Source organism: Hylaeus volcanicus, chromosome 1 (genome assembly GCF_026283585.1).
Source record: "Hylaeus volcanicus isolate JK05 chromosome 1, UHH_iyHylVolc1.0_haploid, whole genome shotgun sequence".
NCBI lineage: Eukaryota > Metazoa > Arthropoda > Insecta > Hymenoptera > Colletidae > Hylaeus > Hylaeus volcanicus.
In genome coordinates this window covers 27321367-27346192 of record NC_071976.1, presented here as the reverse complement: position 1 = coordinate 27346192, position 24826 = coordinate 27321367, and the positions used below count along the sequence as shown (strand labels likewise).

The 24826-nt window shown below is 40.2% G+C and overlaps 1 protein-coding gene across 2 annotated transcripts in view; it reads left to right on the top strand.

Moving 5' to 3' along the window:
• LOC128877974 (cilia- and flagella-associated protein 298) overlaps nt 1-24826 on the top strand; it is a 100789-nt gene that overhangs the window by 43422 nt on the left and 32541 nt on the right. The window contains exon 1 of one of the 2 annotated variants that reach the window (XM_054125706.1): nt 21015-21976. The exons of the other annotated variant lie outside the window; for it this stretch is intronic. The gene's annotated coding sequence lies outside the window, so the exon portion shown is untranslated. Of the gene's footprint in view, nt 1-21014; nt 21977-24826 lie in introns of those variants that run through there. 2 annotated transcript variants of the gene reach the window in all.

Sequence of the window (24826 nt, the reverse complement as noted above, 5' to 3'; positions counted from 1 at the left end):
CGAGGAAGAGCGTGAATTTATTATCCCTTTCTCTGAACAGTGAAACTTTATTCCGGATACATCCGTTGCAATATCCAGCTTTATGGAAATCGCTTTAGTTTAGTACTGTACATTCCGTCTGTCGTTATTCTTGAAAACGGCGATACGAGTTTCGATCGATGAAAAATGTTCTGTGTATTCATTTAAATCCAGTCACTTTTCGTATTTTGTCCCGCTATATTGAACCCGTCATTTTGAATTTTCAAATTTCAAGTTCAGATTTGGAATCAGCATTGGGAGGCCCCCAAAAATCCCCGTGTATCAAGTTTCATCAAAACTTAGTATCGTTCCAAAGGAAAAATAGATACGTTTTTGCATCTCTTCTAAAGAACTTAGAGGGGTTTTCCATCCAGGAAATCTACTATCTGATAGATAGTTATTATCATTGTTAGATATGGTTAAACAATTTTTTTTCTAATTTATAATACAAATGAGGCTTAATAGTCTACAAGTATACAACGTAGACGAAGTAAGGAAATTGAATACGTCTTAGAAAATAGTAAAAAAATATATGAACAAAGTATACACAGGTTTAAACAAAGTTTAATAGGAGGGTTTGTTTGTCGTACGTTATCTCTTGCGATATTCGATAGAGATCGCGTTAATTTTTTTTTACGTGACCATCAGTGGCCGTCACGAACCACCAGTGTAACTGTGACACAGTTTCCTTCGCCATAGGGCTTTCAGAACGTGTGACACAGTTTGAAGAGCAAGCAACGAAAGTAGGGAACACAAAAAGCGGAAAGCTTAAAGCACTAACGCTTAATTAATTGCATCGGTATAGAAACCTGTCTTGCGTCCGATCTTCATTTTTCCCGAATGCTTTCTAAGAAATTTCGTAAGACTGTCAACTTACGTACACCAGTTGCACGCGTTTAAAAGAAAATCTTTTCAATTTTAAAATATAAATGCCTTGTGTAATTACATGCTTCTTGAATGTAATTAAATGTTTCGTTAATCTGAACAGGCATATCTTTATTTACTTTTCGACCGTAGCGGCCTTTCCTGTGTTGAATAAAAATGCTTCGGTCACATTATCTTGAGTTACATTTTTATTTATTACTGACTAGAACTAAAACACTGCGGATCGAAAGCTCCTAAATCAAAAACATTCTCGTACCCACTAACGAACGGTCCAATTACATCGTATCGTTCTATTTAGGAGGGATGAATTTCTCTCCCTCAATTTCCGTCAAATTTTTGAAAGTTCGCGAGACCAAAAGAATCCATAATTACGGCAATTAGGTGAGCCAGAACCTCTCGCGCGGTCGTAGCACTCGTTTCGACGCAAGAAAAAAGTTTTCAGAATCCCGGAAAGTACTACACGATGCAAATAACGCATGCGTGCGCACGAACATGGGGCCAGGTGGTAGAAACAACGTCGAGAAACGCCGCATTTCTTTTACCCCTTCGTTGTGGGATTACAGCTAGAGCAGCGATAACGCGTGCTCGCCGTAACCACTTAATTATCAGCGTGCATTTTCCATAACATGTGCGCTCCAGTTTTTTTAATTCCTGAGAAATTGACGCCGTTGAGGTTGCGACACAGTTTCCGGTCGCGATAGGACCTTCGAGGCGGCTGACACAGTTCGCCGCTCAGGGCAACGACGAAGGAGCGCGGCGGAGCGTAGAGGCGGGGTCGAAAAAAATAGCAGAGGAAGAAGAAAATAGAAGGCTCGACGCGTTAGCACGTAATGTAGTTTATCGAGCGTCGGCCGCAGACGGTGTGGCGCCTGTAGCTTTGCGTCGTCGTTCTACGCGACCTCCTCTACCACGCGTGTCTGGCCTTCCACTTGCGATTCCACTGCGCGGCCCCTGAGAAATTGTTCCGCGAATGGAAATTCTTTTGGGGAATTTTTTGCTATTTCAACCTGGAAGGACCGATGGCCGTTGAGAAAGGAAATTCTTTCGGCAATTTGCGCTACCTCGTGCCGAAACCAACGATGGGCATCGAAACGGCTCGAATTAGTTTGGATCTACATAGTTCTCGAGAAGAAGGACTTAAAGTTTGCTGGATTGAATAAATTACACAAGAAATTGATAATTCATGAAGCAAATTCGGTAAACGTTACGATAAAGAACAAACGAAGCTGACTCGTGGCGATGACTAAAGAATCGAAGTAATCGTAGAATGTTGAAAGAGTGAGGGACGATGTCGGGGGTGTATTGATATTGGAAGCACGACGCATGGGACACAGCTTATAAGAGATTAAAATAATTCCGTGTAATCCGTAATAATCCTTTGTGTTGGTATCGCTAGCGATGAATAGATGCGGGTGGCTACTTAACATTATCGTATTAGAAATCACCGTTTGCTGTGAAAGGGTTGGCTTATAGACATATGTTTAGCAAGTATTCTTTCTCCTTTCTTTTAATTCCTTTGTACAAAGGAGGTGGGTTAAATAAATTTCCAATTCTCGTAGTAAACTTTGACATATAATGTAAATTAAATAAGAAAATGATGCTAGGTGTTTTAATTGGAGAGCTAAGAGTTTTTTTTTCGTAAAGAAATTACGAATTGTGAAGAACACTCCGTGTCTATTTTCTATCAACTTTCGAATCCTCCGATTGTACATATCTTCAATAATTTTAAACATTACGATCCCATCAAAGGCTCGCAATAGTATAAATTCAATCATCAATTCGACCATCCGTTTATCTCTAATCGCGCCATTAAGTTTACTTGACGCATCACGTTTTACGTGCCCTCTTTGGTTTCCGTGTTTTCAGTTAAGCAAACACGCTCCGGCCTTTATCCTTTTCCTTTTTCCTTTTCTGTTCGTTGCTTCGTTTTCTACGTTCCATTTCGTCGTTTCTGCGCCGCTCGTTAAACGTGTACGACACTTTTGCATTTTCCACGAGCACGGGTATTTCGTGGCAATTCTATCCTCTTCGGATTTATTACGGTCGTAAATATGCACAGGGAAAAAAAAAAGCACTCGACTGTTCAGTCTTCGTGGGCTGGCGGTGTTTGTCGAGCGGGTGCGTTCACTTCGCGCGGGCGTCGTTTGAGGTTGAACGTTCCGCCGGCAGGGAAAATCGTTATCGCGGCGTTTCCATTGGTAGAAAAAACTTCGAAAGTTATTACTCGTGGAAATTAAACACGGTCGGGGAAATCCTCTTTGTCGTGTCGCCGTGAAAAACGACGGTTGATATCGATTGGCGTTCGCTGTCATAGAAACCATTGATCTGCCGCGATTTCTATACACGGTGGAATCACCGCGGCTTTGAATATTTGCTATAACACTCGTAGGGATTACTTGGTTCTTCGAAATGGAAAAGTCGTGAACATGTTGAAATTAAATTTTGTATACGTTTCGATCTAGCTTCGTAGGTTTTCATCGGTAGAATTTAATTTGTGAATAATGTAGCAATATATTGACGTAGTGTAAGAAATCAAAGCATAAAATTGAGTTTCCGGAAACAAAATCATTGGTACCTGTTAATAATTATTAGCTTCTTACTGATCATGCATAATTAACAAAATTAATAATAGAGCAATGATAATGCAACGCTTAATGAAACATTATGGGAAGGGAAAATAAAATATAAGTGTACGATTAAGTCTTGATTAAAAGCATCGACATAGAAATAGATTTGAACAATTTGCATGAGTAGTATCAAGAATTGACAGGACACTAATGCAATTACCTTACAACAAAACCAGGAAGCAGGTTTCAATAAACTTTCGAGCACTCCATCGAACACAATATGAACACTATCACTGGATGAGTTAAAATCGTTAAAATCATCACCATAATTTAAACAAAAATTCTAGACCCTCCACGTCGCGACATTCAGCATCAAGCAACGAAAAACGAATAAAGGAATAAAGCACACTTGTACTGATTCAATTTACATCATCCGTGACCCGATCCAATCAAGGTATTCAAATCGTATAAAGAGCTTTCGACGCAAGTCTCGATATGTTACATAAAACGGTGATCAGAAGCTTAAGGACCGGCTGCAATTAGGCTGCCTTCTCGAAATCAATCAATGCCAATGCAAACGGTAGCACTGCAGATATGGTCTGGAATATCTCTCCTGCATCACGAAGTACACTTGGATTAGAAGCACATATTCCCTTGCGAATGCGAGTCCATGGTATTGTGTCGCCACGTGCTGTGTCTAAGAATAGACGAGCTGATCAATCGACAAACGATCATTAGCCCGGTTTCATGCTGCATACACCGTTCACAGTTACGTTTCGACGATTTTACGCGTTACAGAAAATGAAGATAGCGTCAGGAAACGAAATATAACAGCACAGAAGAGATTTAGTTTAAAAATAACACTTCGGCTTCACCTCTTACGCACATGTATCAGCACAAGATTTAACATGGTCACCTTATTTCTATTTATGGAAGAAGAGATGTTGCTAAATTAAATTTACACTGCATTTTTGAATTACAAATCACCGAGCGCGAATAAGAAGGTTTGAAAAGGGTATTTTATCTAATTATGCCTCTTTTGCACATGTATACAAGATGGAACACGTTCATCTTATGTGTTCACTACGTATTTTTGCAAGGAAGATGTTAAATAAATATAATTTCCACTGCACCACAGAACTGGAAGTCACTCAATACGTACAAATAAATAAGAGAAAGAGATTGATTTAAGAAGGTTATTCTTACACATGTGACAGCATAAGATGTAACATGTTCATCTTATATATGCATGAGTACACTGATCGTGCAACAAAGGCTTCTGTCGATAAGTAAATAAACAATTTCGCACCTTATCGTCGCACTCAGAACTGGCCACGGATAAACGAAAATTGAAAGGAAGAGTGTCGTCCAACGGTCGACCCGGGAGTTAAGTGGACCCTGCGTTTATGGGTCGAAATTTGATAACGATGAAGCCATCGATTATCAAAACACCACTGAACTATCGCGTTGCCGTTCAGGAATCACTTTAACTCGAAACAACCACCTGTCAAACGATCTCGGCACATTGTTTACACGAGTTTCAAAGGCAGCCCCGCAGCGATCGGCGACATCCTCAGCCGCAGTGTCCGCGTATCGACGGAAAACGGTTCACGAACGGTCGACGACGCGTGTCAATGCGAAAAGCTCGAGCTTTAACGTACGCTAGTCGACTGGTTTCTACTTACGATAATCGACGATGAATCAACGACTGGAAGAAGCCCCTGGAAAATCCACTTTCCGCAGTCTCTTCCTGGTCTTCCTGGGGGAAACAAATATGGCGGTGCTACCACTGGAGCTGCGATGGCTCCACCTCGCCGTTGCCGTATCGTACCAGGAAATCAATACTCCTGTTGCCCACCAATACCGGGGGTGGCTTTTTCCTCGAAACGCGCTCGCGTCCGTTGGGCACCGGCACCCAGAGTTGGGCAGAATTTGATTCGAATAATGAATGGCGAATGGAAACACGGTATATCGGTTTATTCGCGTCGTTTACTCGATTAAACAGTTGTTGGGATAAGCTTTTATTTGTTCCGCGTGAAACGTCGTTTCATTGACATGCCACACAAACTCTCGTTGATTGAATATTGAATTCGGAAATCAAATTTTCAATCGATAAGAGTCAGAATTCTAATGAAACTTTTGGGTATTGTGCACAATTAGTAGGGTGTGTACTCGATAATTATGGAATTACGTTTATCTTAAGCCTTCGGCCTACAACGACGAGTGACACTCGTGGTAAGAAATTTAGGCTATCAACAATCGGCACGAGCCTGACTCGTGGTGCTTGGTTCGGACTTTCTACTTTCTTGTTTACTATAGCCCGAGCAATCGGGAGATAATGTGTAGGTCAAGGGGTCAATTCAGGGTTATAATTTCCTATTGATTGCTGAGATAAACTTGGTTTACCAATCTGTACAATTGAAGTTGTAATTGTATTCGATGTATGACGAGTCAAGGACTGGTTGTTTTATCAAATTTGTGTCTTGTTGTGACTTTGCCCAGCTCTGCAATTAACAATGGAAGGGGAACTTGAATTATGTTTAGGATGTACCAGGGTGTATCGACTTCCTTCCTTCGTCCGTGAACGCCTGTTCTATTCAATAGTGGGAAATAGAGACCTGAATGGGAATCGGAAAATCAGATTTCCTGATCTCGTTAACGGGTCTCACCGGCGACCACTGCTCCCTATTGTCGCTTCGGTTTACCAATGTTTTCACCTTTTTCCAGCGTTTTATCATCGCTGGCCCCGCGGCGAAACGCCGGTTCCTTTCATCGTTCCAACTCCTCTCCGTCATAGACAACACCAAAAGCCGCGGGGATCGATCCTTGTTCTGCGACGTGCGTCTGATCTCGACTTTAACGAACTGTATTTGGGAATATCTAATTATTCACACCTGTTACATATTTCCGTTGATCAATTAAATAGGAAACAGAATTTTTATTATATGATTATGTGATCATATTTTATTATATAATTTTTATTTTATTTTATTTGATTAAAGTAAATACAATTGGTCATTTTCTAGGAATGTATAGTTATATAAAAGTCTGCATTTAGGATTCTGAGATGTGACTACCCTTTCAATTTAAACAAAAATTTTGAAAGTAACGAAACTCAAGTGCTAAATTGATAGTATTGATAATAATTGATAGTATGATAATAATTGATTTACAGCATTTCACGCGTCGAAATTTGAAGCTCAAAAATGCCCTACTGACCAGTTTTTTGGGGATTTCCAGCCACTGTGCAGCGAATGGGGAACTGGCCTGATTAAAGTTTCCGCAACAGTGGCGAAGGTTAGCTCGCGTTGTTGACGGTGTTTTATTGGTTGATGCCGGATCGGTCGCATTGATCGCTGCTCGAATCCGATTCCACTGGTTTTTTCCAATTCTCAGAGGGAGGGAGGTAATTACCTACTCGTGGTATAATAATGAAAATTAGCTCGCGCTGAGCCGACGGTGGCTTTTTTAATTAATTGACCTAGGTCGCGGACGGCGATCGGTTAAATTGGCTGCGCGGTCGGGATTCAAAACACGTTTGGTCTTAATGCTCACTGATACTTCTTGTAAATAGAATCAGTTACACGACTTCGGTGTAATTAAGTACCTAAAACGTCGTGAAAATTGAAAATTACGCAAAAAATATTGGCCTGTGAAAGCGAAGTGTACTATTAACCTTAGTGTACCTTTAAAAAGACCTAAAATATCTTGAAATTCCATAGGTTCATGCTCGTAGAACCTGGAAAAGTGTAGTCTCCTAGAAGTATGTAATTCATTTCAAACCGTTAGATTTCAAGTTGAGGTTCGCTTTGTCAACATCGCAATACAGAATATCCATCTATAAAAACGAAGTAAAGTAGTATCTTAAGCAGGAGTATTCTCATCTTTATATCTGTTGTAAACAGTGACATTTATGTTCCACTCTTACAAAAAAAAAAAATGTTTACGACACCAGGTGATGCTGCAAGAGACATATAAGAAATATAACTCTCGGTATTCTCGAGAAACTGAAAGAGGGAGTTCATGAGATATGTCTGCGCTTTACCATACTCCAATACGTGACTCGTGCAAAATAAATATTCTTTAATGCAGTCGTGGTATGTAGCTCTAATTTTTACACTTTTCTCAGTATTTCTCTTGTTTCTCAGCTATTTCGTATCGGAAAGGAGACGATAAAATGCGGACTTTATAAATATATAAATTTACAAAAAATAATTTCCTTTTATAAAAATAGTAATTATTATAATATAACAGTTCAGAAAAATATGGCAGTATCCATCTCGATAAATTATTAGTTCTACGAAAATTGCTTCTAGAACCTGAAACTACATTTATTTTTACACTTGTCACAGAAAATGTTTACATCTATTTCTCATTTACGACTTTTCAGCGTTTCGTTATTTTTCTGCCAAGACCACTCGAAGCGTTCTCTCGTAATTCGCTCTAATCTTGCGCCTCTGCAGACTTCTCGGAATTCTTTTTTCATTCCCGACTTTCAACGGCTGAAGAAAGGAAAAGAATTCATCCTCGATAATTTGTTTGTTCGCGCAGTTCCGGGCAGACGGGAACTAGTTACGACTGAAGGCACAAGGAAAGCTTTATTATGATTACCTTTCTTCCTGCGACGTTTCCTTGGCGGAACGCGGACGAATAAAAGAGGTGAAAAACCAGGCTGCTGGCGATTAATCAACACAATTCTGCCGACTGTTTTTTTTTTTCCTCTAACACCGTTGCAAATATACGGGAGACCCAGTTACTGTTAGCACGCTACGATACTGACAACTTGCGGCGATAGTTTCTCGACTGATTGCTCGCGTGTTAGTATTCGTAATTTCTCCGTGGGAATGTTCCTCGATTTTATTGATCAGAAAATTCTGGGGTAATTGAACTTTGTGATTCGTTCCTCGTTGAGTTAATTTAATGAGACGTAAATGGAAACTGAAATAAATTGTAGTGATCAGTATCCTTTATAGCGATTCGCAATCTTTGTTTTTCGATTTGTTTACTTATTGCATACATCGAAAGAAAATGAAAAATTATGAATGACCTCTTCGCATTCGTTTTTTTCTGGTCGCTTTTCGTACGACGAATAATAACTGGCTGGCAAGGCAAGTTGCGCCTGCAGCGAGTAAATTAGAACGAGTGGTTGGCTTACGTGCCAAAGAAATTGGCGTGTAGTCCTGAAATCGCCTGGGAATTGATACTTCTCTGGACTTGTATGTAGGCATTGGGCGCTTGTACACGTGCCTCGATACGGTTACTGATATATCGTTCGGGGTAATACTTTCAGCGTTACGAAAACGCAACGAGGTGGAACGTGCAACTATCAATCCGAAAATAAGCATCTGTCCCGGAGTTTCTGCATCGACTTCCTGCATTTTCGGTGCCGCGAAGTTGTCACGCTGAAAAAGTATAGGAGACTCTTCGTATTTGAATACGTAGCGTGTCTCTTAATATTGCACAACTTAGGCCCGGGATCAAAAGTTCATGAAAACTTGTGTCCCCAGACGCAGCCTCGTTTTCAAGTTAAGCTTTTCACGTGCCTCGTATTTGAGGCACATTTACTTATGAAGCTACTTATTATTCGAGGATGTACAGAGTATATACATATCTCTGCATCTTTTTGCAACACTCTGTAGGTGGTAATTTACTGAAGGTATATAATTTCAACGACTCTTTATGTATGTTTGCGTGAGCGTTGAAGTTAAATTAATATGTAGTATATAACGTAGAGGTTGAGGACCAGACGTGGCAGTTATTTGGTTCCTGCAAACGAACCTATGCGGTTCACCCATAATTATTGGCACATTGGACGTATTACTATCATAGATACCAATTTGGTATTATTGGTACCGCGTTAATAGAACCACTTCCTCATTCATAGCTACAATAGTTTAGCATTTAACTCATTAGCTAAAAAGTATTGTATTTTTTGTACAGCGCCAAGTATTCGGATTCTACTTTCCTTGCTTATTTCAACGTGAAATTTAACGAAATCAACGCACAATTTTCACAGTATTCATTTCAGAACGTACACAAAAATAACGAGATTTTATCACAGTTGAACAGCAATTATTACCAGTGGATTGGTCTTTTGCAACGTTGACAAGACCAGCAATGTTTCGTTCTCGATTAATGAAACAATTCATCGTCGCCAAGCAAATTGTTTTTGACATGAATTATCCCGTGCCCAATATCGTCGAATAATTCCTCCCCTCGGTGTCCGTTGGTCGCAAATGTAGATCAATAACGAAACAAAAAGTGCTCGCTGGAACGTGCACCCTTGCAGGTGAAATCGGCCTCGAGGCAAATAAACCACTAAGTAGCCACGTTTCTTTGCAATCCCGCGATATTAATCATGTTTTTGCGTTAAATCCGGTTAATTCTACTTGGCTGTGACGGTGATTAACGTTGAAAGCTCACCGTTGGCTTTTTACTCGTCGGACAGACCAGCGAAGGAAGCGATTTATCATGAAATCTTTACTTTCTCAAATATTACTCCACAATAGAATTAAACGATCATTTTTATCCCTCTGAAAAAATTCCTGCGTTTTTTAACTCTTTCAGACCTGAATTTTTTGTCTCGTACTAATGTAATTTGATTTTTAGGGTGAACTTGAAATAAATTTATTATAGAAAAAAAAACAACAAAAATCCTAATAATGTAGTTTTTGAGGAAACCTGGTGTTTCTTCATGTGCATAAATAGGACATTTGCCTTAAACGACAGTGTCGGTAATTTCTAAATTTTCTGTCTTCAATCGTGGACGCCAGGTCTGAAATGGTTAACAAGCCAAACTCGTTCCTATGACTCGCCTTGTGACATTTTGAGAATTCTTAAAATTATTAATACAAAATGTGAATGAAAATGTTCTTCTATATATTAGAATAATAAAGGCAGACGTTAAAAGTTGCTTCGGTAAACGCAAAGCCGAATTCGTTCGCCAGTTTGGTATCGGGACTGATTCTCCTGCAATTTCGTAAACGCTGTCTGCAATTAGAATTGTCGGTACGAAACCTGACGGGTCACGAAGCGGCATAAGAATACATTGAACTTTTTAATTGCCGTTCTCGTTACATCTGTTAGGCCCACTTCAACGACTACGCCTCGCGTTCCCCTAATTGCAGCTGAACCGTTGCCTAGCGTTGTGGATTTATCGGTGTCATTTGCATTTGACGCATCGCGTAATGTATGCAGATTTTCCGTGAAATCAGTTACACAGTACGCTTGTACATCGGAAATCGCGTTGGGAATTCATTTCGTGTGAAACAATTCGCGAATTTTGTTTATAGTAACGATGGTAATCTCGTCTCTGTTGTTCATTTCTCAAAGAATTTCCACGAGATTGTTAAGATACATTATAAGTGATACGTCGAAAGGAGCAATATTAAAATACCAAGGGGTTTGAAAAGGTAAGACTGAAAAGCACAAATCGGAAGATATTAATCGAAGCTAGAACTTATCCTTCGATAAGAAACTTGAGCATTGAGCAGGGAATACGACTTTCCGGAGCTTCAAACATTTTCAGGTAATATTCCAGAGCATTATTACCCAGGACTCGTTCCGAGCTCTCCGTTGAAAGCGAGCCAACAGCAAAACTTTGAATTTAAAAAGCTCCGAATGTCAGGAACAAAGAACACGACACTGCGAAGTTATCAGCTGCGTCCAAACGAAAGACCAGCTGCATCGAAGACCCACCAGCACCATTTGCATTTGACACATTGTCAGTCAGCCGCCGGATTATCAATAAATGTAATAGACATCTTACGCTGAGGACACGGCGGTGTGGTGGCCCGTTTGTGCCACATTCGATGCAGAAACCTCGAACAATAAGCTCGTTACTATTTGTCAAAAATTTCCGCGAGCATTCTCCTCGCTTTGATTAAGAGATTAGGGCTGCGAACGAAGAAATCGATGAACGTGTCAACCGTAACTGAAGGTCCTGTTTGCCATCGATATTTGTCCGTTGTTTAGATGCGCTGAAAAGCCGCGCTGGAACATGCTCGCTGACCCCGTTCGTATTGTTTTTGGTTCGAAGTGTTAACGTTTCCGAGTCGGGAGGGATGGGCAACATTTTATTCGAATAATAGATAACAGAAAAGACCGAACATATTGCGATTTATTTACGGCCTTTATCCGATCCAATAGTTACATTTTTACTTGTTCAATGTGTAATATTTCAAGCTGTACTTTGGATTTGAATTTTTATTCGTTGAGTAACGGATAGAAGGTTGTTCATTTACCATTTGCATTATCAATTTTGTATCTACTTTCAAATCATGGAAGAAACGGGATTTAATTTTTTATGAAACAGTACCAGAGTAACACTTAATATATTTAGAAAGTTTTCTGCGTCATCAGTGCAGGACCAAATATGTCTATATTTACCCTTTCAGACCCAACGTCTACAATTGAAGACACAAAATTACCACACACAAAACCGACACTATCGTATAAGTTGAATGTTCTTATTTGTGCGCATGAAGAAAGATCAGTTTTCCTCGAAAACTACACTATCAGGATTTTTTTTTGATTTTTTCCATACTAATTTTAGTCCAAGTTAACCCTGAAAATTAAATTACATTAGTACGAGAAAAAACAAAATTCAGGTCTGACAAGGTCAGGAGAGTTTCGAATCCCCTAAGGATAATTTTTGATCTAGAGAAGCACCACAAACGTATGACAATAATAATGTAATCTACAACTGTCAGCAGGAAACGTTGCGAACCCCTTCACTGTATCTCAATTGACCGTTTCGCAACGCATCCGCCGCTAATGCAATGAGATCGTTCGGTCGCATCTCTCCAGTGCGCTAGAGTTTGAAACTAATTTATTTTAACGTACAATGACGCCTGCCACGCGAGCTGACTGTAATTCCTAATCGTGAATTCTCCGATTCGTGCTCTCTCGTCATACTTCCGAACCATCCGCGATGAGCGGACTACGGAATCAGGATAACGAGCTTCAGAAATTGAGAAGTTGATCAACGGAGTCCGACGTGGTCGCGAACGGGTGGAAACAAATTCTATTAAAAGTTGGTGACGTGGAATTAAAAGTTTTCACGCCAAGGAGGCCACGTGTGGCAGAAGCAGGGAGGGAAAAAACATTGCGGATCGCTCCGACAAGAAAAAGTACAATTAACGTCGTGGATATACTGGCGTCGTTTGCATCGGACATTCCGCGGGAATGGGCTGGAATTATCAGCGAATCCGTGGAACAACGTGCACGGATGCGAGAAAGACATTTGGCCTACATTTTGGCTCATTGGCCGAACGCCAGTTTTCCCGAGGAGACGTCGCGCTAAGAACAAATCCCGACCTGGAATGACAACGGTTAGATTGCTAAGGTCAATCTTTCTTCTGGCATTGTGACTTCCGTAGCCAGCTGTGACAAAGTTCGACCTCACAATGGCGGGTCGTCTTTGACTTTCTCTTTCTCTCTCTCTTTCTCTCTCGACATTCACCGAGAACATAAAGCGAAGGGGTGGAATTGTTGATCGGTGGAGTCAAAGAGGCGTTTATTCGGCATTGTTTTAAGTAAATCTGATCCTTCCTTTTGGTATTGTGTTTCCACTTGGAAAAGGGTAGTTGTGATTGAAGTGTCTTGGTTCGTGAAGGTTGTACTCTAGGTATTTGCACGTTTCGTGGAAAGCTGGATGGAAAATAATAAATAAAATAGACTTTGATAATGTTGCATAATTATACTAATTTTAATAGACTTTATTTTGAATATAGATATGCGAATCTGCACAATGTACTACGTAGGTAAAAATTAATATACTCTCGTTATTAATGAGCTAATGTTATTGTAACTTGTCTAGATAAACTTTTGTCTCAAAAGGAGACCATTTATTTCTAAAAATGATTACATTCTGGACAGTCACAATGTTATTTGAACAAACGTTTGATTAAGACTGTAAATCTCACGTCATTTATTAGATCCAGCTCTACTGCAAACTAATAACTAATTCTTTCATCGCAAGTTCATAAACGTCACGGAGCAATACTTTATTTCACTCACAGTCACGCATCGATCGAGATCGCTATATTCTCGCCATTCGTCACATCTGAAGAGGAGTAGGCGCAGCAGGCGCGGGCGAATACTCGAAATTCATGGCAGATTATTACCAAAATTCCTGACATCCTTCCCGACAATCCTTGTTGACTTCCACGTACGTGATTCGTCGCGAACCGCGCACGGAATTTCGGTCAGTATCATATAATTGTGTTCTGAACAGCTGTTCGGTTTTGCGTCTCGTCCCTTCGTCGACGCTTGACCATCGCGACAATTCGCGTTTTTAACATATGTTAACCACCAGAAGATCGTATAATGCATTCCAATTCAATAGGAATACAAGTAACAAAATTCTCTTCCTAACAAATACTTCAAACTGATCAATTAACCTATTTACTGCAAAATTCGAGATGTCGATACGAGATAATAGCCTTTATAGCCTTTTGAAATTGTTTAAAATTATTGCAAAGGATGATCGTAAATTTTCTCTTTAAAACAACAAATTTAATATCACACTATATTATCAAAGTAACAACCTACATTACATATCTGTTTTAAATTTTGTCGCCCAAGGCGAAATGCTTTAAATTTACCTGGCAGTGAATGGGTTAATGCTGCAAAATTATACGCTATTTACTTTCTGTAAATATTCTAAGTCAGTCTCCAAGATTAAATACCTGATATGGAACGTTATTTAAAAAGATTCCTTCTAAACGATAACGTGATAAAACACACGGGATTAAACGATCGAGTCGTTTTTTACAGCCTTTGTGCGAGTTAGCATCCCGAGAAGCACCGAGAATTATACGTATAAATTTCGACGAGGGGCGCTGACCAGCTCGAGAGTTTCACCGTCAGTTAAAAGTTATTAATTCCCTGCTCTCTCGTCGTGAAATAATTCAGCTGAAAGTTGCTCCTAAAGCTTCCTTCTTAAGAATCGATTCGTGTAACATGACTCCCGATGAAGTAACTTTTTAATGATTTCCATGTCTGCATCCCTTTTTGTTACGTGCCAACAATCGTCGAAAACATTACGCCTGCCAGAGGCGGAATAAGAAGAGAAAAAGGAGAACTTTGATTCATGACACGGCAGCGAAATGCGGGCCAATCTCGCCTGGCAGGGCTAACAAGGACGATTCGTCGCCTTCTTCGCGCATAACCGGCAAAGCTTACACAGTTGTCATGTACGCGAACACCCGTGTGACGGGTTCAATACAACACCAGGAAGCCGGGACGTTCGTGGCTTTGTATCGTTTTTCTCTCTGGTTGATGAAACCGTGTGCCGTGGCGTCGACTCATTTTCACCACACAATAGCAACATGATGAAAGAACAAGAAGTGCTTCCTGTTCATTTGAAATTATTCAAATAAGAACAATCGCATTTTCTTTGTTCTTTAATCAGCAAACATTTATTCAAGATAAATAGATTCGTGGTCGTTTATTACTAAAATTATTAATGTTCCATTAGTAACCATTGTTTGTTCTTAATTGGTAAAATTTAAGAATTAAAAGAATTAAATGAATACGTAAGAGTAAAAGTATACAAAACTTTTACTAGTATCAATAATAAATATAGATTCACATACCACTGTCTTAAACTGGAAAGTTTCACGATACTGGAGCTATTTCTTTCGAAACATTACACGCATTAAGAGTACCTCCGGCGAAAAAAGAAGCACAGAGATAGCATTGTTTTCGCGGGAAGAATTTGTTGAATGCATCGACTCAGAACAAACGAAGAACGTTCGAGAACTCATTATGTAGCGGAGCACCCAAGGGGCAAATGAATGCTTTATAATAACAATCGCGCTTGTGCTTTGTATTATAAAATAACAGTCTCTACAAGATGAATTTCAAAAACTTCTAAACACTAAGAAACAGTGACGATACCGCGTATTGTCTAATAAAAATATCGTTGGTTGAATTACAACCAACAGAATTAATCCCGAGAACACGAAACCATGTTTTCGTAATTGAGAATATTAACAAAGCCAGTTGTTTTACTAACGATGTACCTTAAAAAATTCAACAGCTCACCGTTTAATAACAGACGATGAAATACTACATATTGAATCGCAAAGTAAATTAGTTTCGTACATACGTAATTGATCGAATGTTGACCAAATTGATTTTCCCTTCGTCTGGTTCGTGCAAGCACATTCTGCTTAAAACTCTCCGAGTCACCATTCGCGTACTACTGCAATTAGAAGTTGCAGTAACAATCCGCCATAAGAAAGCAGGCTCGGAGTAGACGAGGCCGTATTGATTACTCATAACTGGTCTGTACGCAGGTCGAACAATTACCATCGCAAAATACATGGAAAAATTACGAGATCCATAAAACGTAAACTACCAGCCAGTTGCCCATAGAACGACACGATGCTCCGTAATAAACATCTCTTTTGTTTGAGTGTGCGTGTCAAAGCGACAAATCAATCAGATCGCAGAATAATGGACGAACGGGTCACTCCTATCATTTCACTGAAATCTTTGGCCGAAGAACGCACGAGCAATCGGAACTTTACACTCCAAAGAGCCAAGTTAGCCTGCACTCTACTTAATCTGGTAAATTCTTTGATGGCGTCATCGAGCACGTGAGCAAACAGGATCCTTCTTGGCGATGCAAACGAAACTCGCTGCAACTCTTTAATAGAATCCAGAAATAAGCAGAACACGTTGATCTTGAGCTCTCCAAATGTTATACTCGAAGTGATGAATAAACAGCCTGCGATAGGAGTACATCTTATTAGTCTGGTTTAGTTGAAAAGATGCTTGGGATGTTCGTCAAAATCAGAAAGTTATTCAACGCTGTATTTTTCTTCCTTTGAGTCATCTGTAGAATAATTATAAAGTTAGAATCTATAAATAACATTTTTTTTTTTTTTTTTGTGGAAAATAAAAGCTCTCGTTCTTGTATATTAATTATTAGCAGTGTTAAAGTGAAATTAATCATTCGATTTTTCGCGATACTCTTTAAAACTATAAATACTTATTCGATAGATTCTTTTTCTACGAAAAAGTTGCACATGTACCTGGTCCTTTTATCATTCTTGAACTCTCAGTTCTAAAAATGAACTCAACTAATTGAATGTCGAATAATATTTATATGCCTGATAATATTTTCGATTGTTTTAAGTTTTTGATTAATATATCCTATCAATGTCGACTTTTCTTCTGCTTACTCCGACTTTATTTTATTCAAAATTCGCGTACAATTTGTTCATCGAATGTTAGTTTCCCCGAAAACGGTTCGCCGTGTACAACCCGAGTTTCACATATCCTTTCGTTGAATATTCCTCGTTCCAGTAGTCGCAATCTCCTAACGCGTTTCTCATTATTTTAAATCCAGCCGTCGCGTGCGTATAAAGACCCGCAGGACTCTTTCATCGTGAACTCGCTAGGGAGCGTATTTCAAATGAGAAGTCGAGGCGGAGAAATGCAAATTTACGAGGGTGCACTTTAATATTTCGCCGTCGACAACCGACGTGGGAATCTCGTTCCTGATGGCTCGGTAAACATAAAGAATAAATAACTATCGTTTCGATACACGCGTCTGGCAAAAGATCCATGCGTTGTCTAGCGCACTGTTTCTCAGCATTCATTTGCTCGTGACTCTCTTCTGAATTTTATTCCGTGTCTGTGATTGTTCCTCGTTGAGTAAATGTAATAGTATACTAATTATTCATTTTTGAAATACATTATTCAACGTATGAGCCGTTCATTGCACAAATCTGTTATCTCCATAAAACAAAAAGTTGAGAAATGCGATGAAATAATGTACATTATTTTTTAAATTTCCCTTTACAATATAAATTCAAATCAATATTGTAGAATGCATAAATACAGATTTAGCTTACATCTAACAATATATAAAATTAAAAAGAAAGAATAGCCAAAAAATAATGTTACAATTTTTATGTGAGTGGTGGAGGTAATCAATTTGTGCAGTGAAAGGCTCATATGTTGTAGTACGTTCCCATGTTTCCGTATTAAGCAAATGTATTCAATTTCAACTATATTGATGATTTAAGATGCAAGGTCTATCTGAATCTATAGTCTTCGTAGATAATTCAAAGTAGTGACTTATACAACATATTACATCACGTGGTTTTCGTTGAGAATGTTGGTCTAACGGACGATTTATTGAAAGAGCGTCGAGTGTTTCATACATCGTTAAAAGAAGAGCGGGAAGTGTGTCGTACGGTAACGATATTTCGAATAACAAGGGGAAGAATAAATCCAAGAATATCCGTCTTGCCGTCTGTCTCAATAAAGAAGCAAACCACTGGCTGGCTTGAGTGCGCTTCAAGCTCACTTCACTTTCAATACAACGACGCCAAGCAGCTAACCGAGGAAAGCTTTGTTACTACATTGTTCAAAGTGCAACTTCCTGTAGGCTTGTTTTGATCGATCTCTCTATGGGCTGTTGTTAGGAGCTAAACGCCTAGGCACTCGATACTCGAGTGCTAACGACGAGTACGAAAGCTCTTATTAAGATTGGCAATGTCAACGAGAAGCGCAAAACTAAGTCACCGACACGTAATACTTCGGTAACCACTATTCTGAACCGCCTCAATTTCTCCGACAGGTCGATGAACTGAACTGAAATTTTACGGTAATTGGTTGTTGAACTCTTCCAGGAAGATCGTATGGCCAATTATATCAATACATCGAACCCAGAAATTTCGACGAGAATTTTAGTACAAGTTTCGCCAGATTTGAAAGATTTCTCAATATCTTTATTGATATTAATAATTTGCGCATGATACATTGTTTATTTTCTTCTTAATGTTCGCGATAAAATGTATTCTATACTTGAAGCAGATATAATTTAAAACATACATAGTACGTTGGACATACATGGCTACATATATGTTCGTAAATGTTCTTATTATTACAAGTATATATTTGCATCTTTCATTCTATTAATTCAAAGTTTAAATCTACTTTCTAAATATTCTACTTAATTTACAGTATAACAACATGCGTTGAAACGTTAAATCATCGCTTTAATTTTGTTCGTTATAACTACCAACTATCGTAACTCAAATTAATTTTGCGATGTTCAGGTGTAACCATTACAATTAGATATCCTGTAAAAGCGGAAGCAACGTACGAGTAGATTTAATTTCGGCTAATATTATCGTACACCGAATAGGAAACGACACTTTGCGATGGTGAATTCAGTCTCGTAACACTCGGTCGCGTGAATTATGCTAACGAAGGACGAAAACGTTTAGCAGAAGTTTCCTGGGTAACGTGGAATCTCGATGACATTGGTAATCGCGGAAAGCAACAGCCTTGTCCCGTTTTCGACTTGTCTGGTATTTGGAAACGTTGCAAAATATATGAGTATGGAAACGCAATTATGGCATTCGTGGCAATCTCGGGAAGGTGTCATCTGACTTAATAGCATTTGCTACTCAGACGGTTATACCTGACAACAGCTGGAACAAAAAGGACGTGATAAAGGACAGAGATATCGCAGAACCTTGTAAAAATCGATGAAATTTTCGGAAACAATGGCTAACTATCTTCGAAGCGGATTTTTGTCCCGGTTGTAGCCGAGTTCTAGAATCGTGTCGCGATTTCGGAGTTCCTCCATAGTTCTAGGTTCGATGGACAATCAAATTAATAGGAAAATTCCTGCGGAGCTAGGTTCCATTAGAGGAATGGTCCTCCCGCGAGGATCGATTAACCGTACTGGACAAACTCACCTAATTTCTCAGGCTTGTCTGGAACACCGCCGCGCCTCCCAACCTCGTTCCAACGATTTACAACTGCTCCAAACTCTAGCTAGACCGGTTCTTATTGGTTTCTGCCTCGCAGCACCAGGGCTGCATCAGCACTGAGTCATTAGAGAAACCCTTGAGGGTGCATACACGACCTAGGAGAACTTCCGTCATCCCATCTTCTCGAGACGCTACTTAATTCTTAATAAGAAACCTTTTAATTATTAAGGAAGTACACTTTCTTTGACCAGTTTCGAGGCAATTTTCATGATGTTTTCGCAGCCATGGAACCTGATAGAATCTTTTGAAATTTGGTGCGTTTATTTGTACATGTGTCTAGTGGATTCTGTTTAATTTCCAATTGCCAAATAGGGCAACAAACAAACCTATCTTTTAAAAAAGAAATGAGAACTCAGGTATCCATCTAACCTTCGATCGCAGTTTCGATTGATTGCCTGCGGCAGAGTTAACGAAACTCCATTTATAGGCGTCAATAAATATGTTGTAACTTGGCTTTAAACGTCGGAAATCGATTAAAATTCTCTGGCTAATTTCCAGCGCGCGAGGTGAACCGTCTCCGTGTAAAATGATATTCAATATAAATAGTAACAGCGACGGGTGCCACGATATAATATATTTTCGCGACCTTCCACATTTCCCTGGAAACGAGTAACAAGAATTCGCTGTGAAACCAGATAGCAACGTCGAAGGATGAATCATTTGGAGAATAACTGCGATCGAACTCGCAGTTAGCATTAAATCATTAAGCGCGGTTTCACGAAATTCGCGAAAGTTTATAAACCAGTTTCGCCAAGCACTTCCGTTGGGTTGCACCAACTCGGCTTTAATTTTAGGTTGCGCTTCATTATGGCACTCGTCGGATACATACCTTCGATCGATCCAATCAGGCCAGCGACTATTTTTCTCGGCTACCCTTTCACAGAATTTTCTGAAAATTGGAAATCCCAGTCCTTCGCCCTACAGCAAGCATTTTTTAAACATTCTGTTGCCCGAGGATAAATTGTGCCAGAATTACAGGAATTTACAATAATTTCTTGATGCTTTATATCTGAAAAATGTCTACATTGAAAAATGAATGATTGTTATAATACTGAATTCGAGCAAATTATGGAGTTAATTCAACGTTTTCTGTAGAGTGTGCTCGTATCGTTTTACGTAACCTTATCAGTGTATTTCAGACATCACACCGATGTGAAAATTACACATACGCGTAAGGATCCAAGTGCTTCCACTTCAAGCTATTACCTTTTTCAAGTTCCACGTTAGAGGAACGTCATCGTTAACTAAATAATGTAGTTTAGACGATAAATCAGCAAGTTTGAAATTATTTTTAATGGCAGTTATGATTCAATAGGATGCTCAAAATTGAAATGTAAGGAATAACAATAACTCTGTTGTAATAGTTAAGTGGAAATTTGTTTGAGCACCCTGAAAATTTGCTAACCTCCTTCAAGAATAGCAATTACTTTCAGTCTCGATTCAGTCTCTCAACTAAAAATGTATCAAAGGTACTTGACGTTTCACGAGTAACAATTATTTTCCATTCCAATTTAGTTTCCCAACTAGACCCGTAATAATACTCCCTCTTTCACGAATAACAATTGTTTCCCACCCCAACTCGGTTCTGTAACCAGAAATGTAATAATACTTCACGTCCCAGGAATGACAATCATTACCATCCTTAATCCAGTTTCAAAACTACAAATGCGATAATCCTCCATGTTTATTCTGCGCTCGATAACTAAGACTCAGAGATTTCAACCCCGCATTCTTCAAACATACAAATAATAAACGAATAGATCGAAACCCGTGAAATTTTCTGGGCCACCGTAATTGAACTGTCAATGATACCGCGTGGTAGCTTCCAGTCAGTCGATTCAGCCGCGTTCCCGGATCGATGATCGGGCCAGTTCTAAGAGGGTGGACCGTGGTGAATGAACGACAAGCGCGTATCCTTCTCGCGGAGAAGACACGGGAGAAACGAAAAAAAACGCGGAAGTGTCGTGGATCGTCGGCGAAGCGAGGGCAAAACGGAAAGAGGGAGAAACGCGCGTTCGCGGGAGGACAAAGGGCAAGGAAACCAACGGGAGGTCGGGTAAACTACGAGGAAAGCGGGCGACGGGATGAACCGAGGCCTACAACAGGGGACGCCCTGGACGGTGGTGTCGACGATGTCGGCGTGAGCGTCGTTGGCGGCGGTCGATGCCACCAGATGCCACTGTGGCGCTGCCGTCGCTCGAAAATAAGCTCGCCCAAAAGCTCCGCCGACTGCAGTAGCCCGGCATCCGTCGGCGCCGCGGCCAGGACGAAAATTTCCCGCGGTAGATTACCACCGTGCGTAACACTCGCCCCGATGGAGGCTTGAATGGCACCTCGAGGCTGACCGCGACCACAGACATCGACGTCGAGCGCCGTAACGTTTCAACGCCGAGGAAAGGAAAAAGAAAACAAATAACAAAACCCGTCGAGGATGTGACGTTTTTAGGGTAGGACTGAGAGAAAATTCGAGCAGCTCGACGGAAAACGGCGGGTGTCGGTCGGGTTGGTTAACGAGATCGCGAGACAAATGTGCACGGTGGATAGTGTGACATAGTGCGGCGAAGTAGGCGACGAAGACCACGGGGCGGGAGGAGGAAAAGGGCCAGTGAGGAACGCGGGAAGAGGAGGAGGTGGGACAGGATGCGGGGGCACAGGAAGAGGGCGCAGAGCCCCGACGATTTCTCTTCTTCTTCATAGGGGGTACACTTCCGTTCCTATATCGCGAAATCGAGCTTTCTCTCGGTCGGACGCCTTCGACGGCTCAGGACGCGCCTAGAGTCCCGGATCGAAACACCATCGCTGATCCCTACCTTTCGAACTTCCTCGTGGATTCCGTGGAAAGATCACCATGACGAAAGAGAATTCTCGACAAATTATCATGACAGTGATCTTTTATTAACCATTTATTCGTGTAGCATGAAATCCCGACCAATAGTGAACTTACCACATCGAAAAATGCTGAATTCCATTCGGTAGCAATCCATCCTTGATTTACTCCAAGGAGCTATCCTCCAGAGTGCATTCTTACAACAATAATGCTACCAATCACCAGATTTTCGCGATAGGAAATCTTAACCACTAATTCACCTCCTCTAAAAATGTCTAATCGCCCGAGCTGAATTTCATCTGTGGCCAGTCTCTATAGCTCTCAGGTACATCCAACCCTTCTGCCACCAATTTACCTGCCATTCGTTCACGCGATGAGACCCCCTCCCGCAGGGAAGGACAGTTTCTTCGGAAACTGTTGGCCCAGTTTCAGATGGCAGCATCCATCGAGGCCGATGTTGCTTCAATTTTCGAGAAAAAAGCCACCCTCCCAGTGAACGGTGAAAGGAGTGGCTTTTGATTCCCCGAAACACGAGACTGATTTTGCAACCCAGACGAATCGAGACCCGAGGGTTCCAGTCGGACGTCAATTATGTTTCGTCGGTGCCTTTGAGAGGGTTACTCGAGACCCTTTCAACGACCAGTCGGAGACACCGTCGCACATCGTGGGTAAATGGTGAATTGAAAAGCACGCCCGTGCATATACTAATTGCTGATTAACGAGGCTGCTTCCATTTGCGAGGCCCTGGCGTGTCTCCTTCCGTAGATTGGATACTTCGTTCAGCGCGGACATGGCCGGCGTAATCAACGCGAACACTTAATGCGAGGCGTGTTGATTTACGTCGAGTGGCTGCCGCGAATGTAAAGCGTCCCCCGTTTTGTCGCGAAAGGATCGCTGTGCGACGATTTGATCTTTCGAGACTGGAACGAGCTTTCGTCGCTCAGGGTTTCTTAACACGACGGAATCGCGAAACTCGAACGCGGTTGAGCGAAAGCGATTCCTCAAGAGAGTAAAATTGAGAACAGATAGGAAACGAACCGTTGGATCAAAGAAAAATTAAATTAACCCCTGGGATGACTTCCGGGGGTCTCTCCAGAATTAATAAGGCACTTGTATGCCTCATGGAGGGAAAATTATATGGTTTCGATTTTACGTTCCACATTTCTTCAGGTTTGGAGTGACTAAGATTCGATATTTAGTATATAATTATTCCAAAATGTGAGGATATTTTGATGTTAATGATAATTGATACATTTTATATGTTGATTCTTTATTAATACATGGGTCTGATGTTTAATTTTTGAATGATTATACTTTTATATCTTTTAACCGATAATCTGACAGTCACAAGAACATTTATTATCAATATAGACTTGCTGATCAATCGAGAGAATTGTAATCAAGCGACAATGTCGAAAATGAAGATAATTGGGACAACTTTGATCAGAAATATTCTAATGCTTCTTTTTCATCTTCCTTTCTAGTTAAAAAATCGTAAATACGCTAAATTAACGGTAAATATAATTCTGTCTACTGACGTGTAATCGTTTATACTTAAGAAGCCCTTAGTCCAAGGTCGAAAAATTTCTTCCAGCTAATACCATGACGATGCTTAGTTACTTTATTTTCGATCGGATCGAAAATTTGTGTATTTAGTCGACAAGATTGCTGCCGAAAGGGCTCGTTCTGAATCGACTAAAGGAGCGATCGAGACGTTGCAGCTGACACAACGCGATTTAGCTGGGACGGTTCGAGTTTTAGTACCACCCGTGTAAATTGAAATTCGATACGATGTAAAATGCCTTGGAACGATAGTCTTGGCTGAGGAATGAACTCTTCCGGATTTTTTCAGCGGAACATCAATACATGTCACGCCTACGAGAATGATACTTAACCTATTCGATGCTGTAGGCGTTTATAAGTCGGTTGATGCGAGGTGCACGCCTGATATTCGTGGAATATGCACAATATACGCGACTAATCAATTTTCCACGACGAGAGACGTGAAATATTTTGGTATCAAAAGTTAAATATCTTGCCATCTACTTTCGTATCTTATTCGAGTAATTCAAAATTTGGTCATCAATACGTTTTCCATTCGTACATTAATTGTAGTCTTGTCGTATTTCTTATATTACCGTGACAGGTGATTTAATTTTCATCGCTATTCCTCTGTATCAGTTGTTCGACACTTCAATAAATTTATGAGAAAGAACATATGTCGCTCCACCGTGCAGCTAGCGTTACTTTCTTTCAAACCAGCGCTTGAAGCGCATAATGGTCGCTACCCTCGTTTAGATCAATATCTCCTTCATACGTAATCCATTTTGCAGTCCCTATTAGTGGTTGCTTCAAAACAGAATCACCGATTATGCCTTTTGACGGAGAATTTCAAGCTGCAATTCTGTTTAACGAATACTTTCCCGTTAATTAGCAATTACTTACCCGTACAAACTTCATCAAGCTCTCAACTCGGCTTCTGAGAAATCTATAAGTCTATAAGTATATTATAAAGAGGTAAAACTTGTTTGTATGTAGGGGGTAATCTCTGAAACTACAGAATCGATTTCAAAATTTTTCAATAATAGAAAGCTACACTATCTATTACTGAAATTTTGCTACAGTTTTGGTAACAATAAGGTTTGAATTTCGCAATCAGAAATAACGACTGAAACATCTGAGTTACGGAACACAAAAGACAGTCACCTACTGATTCACGAAGG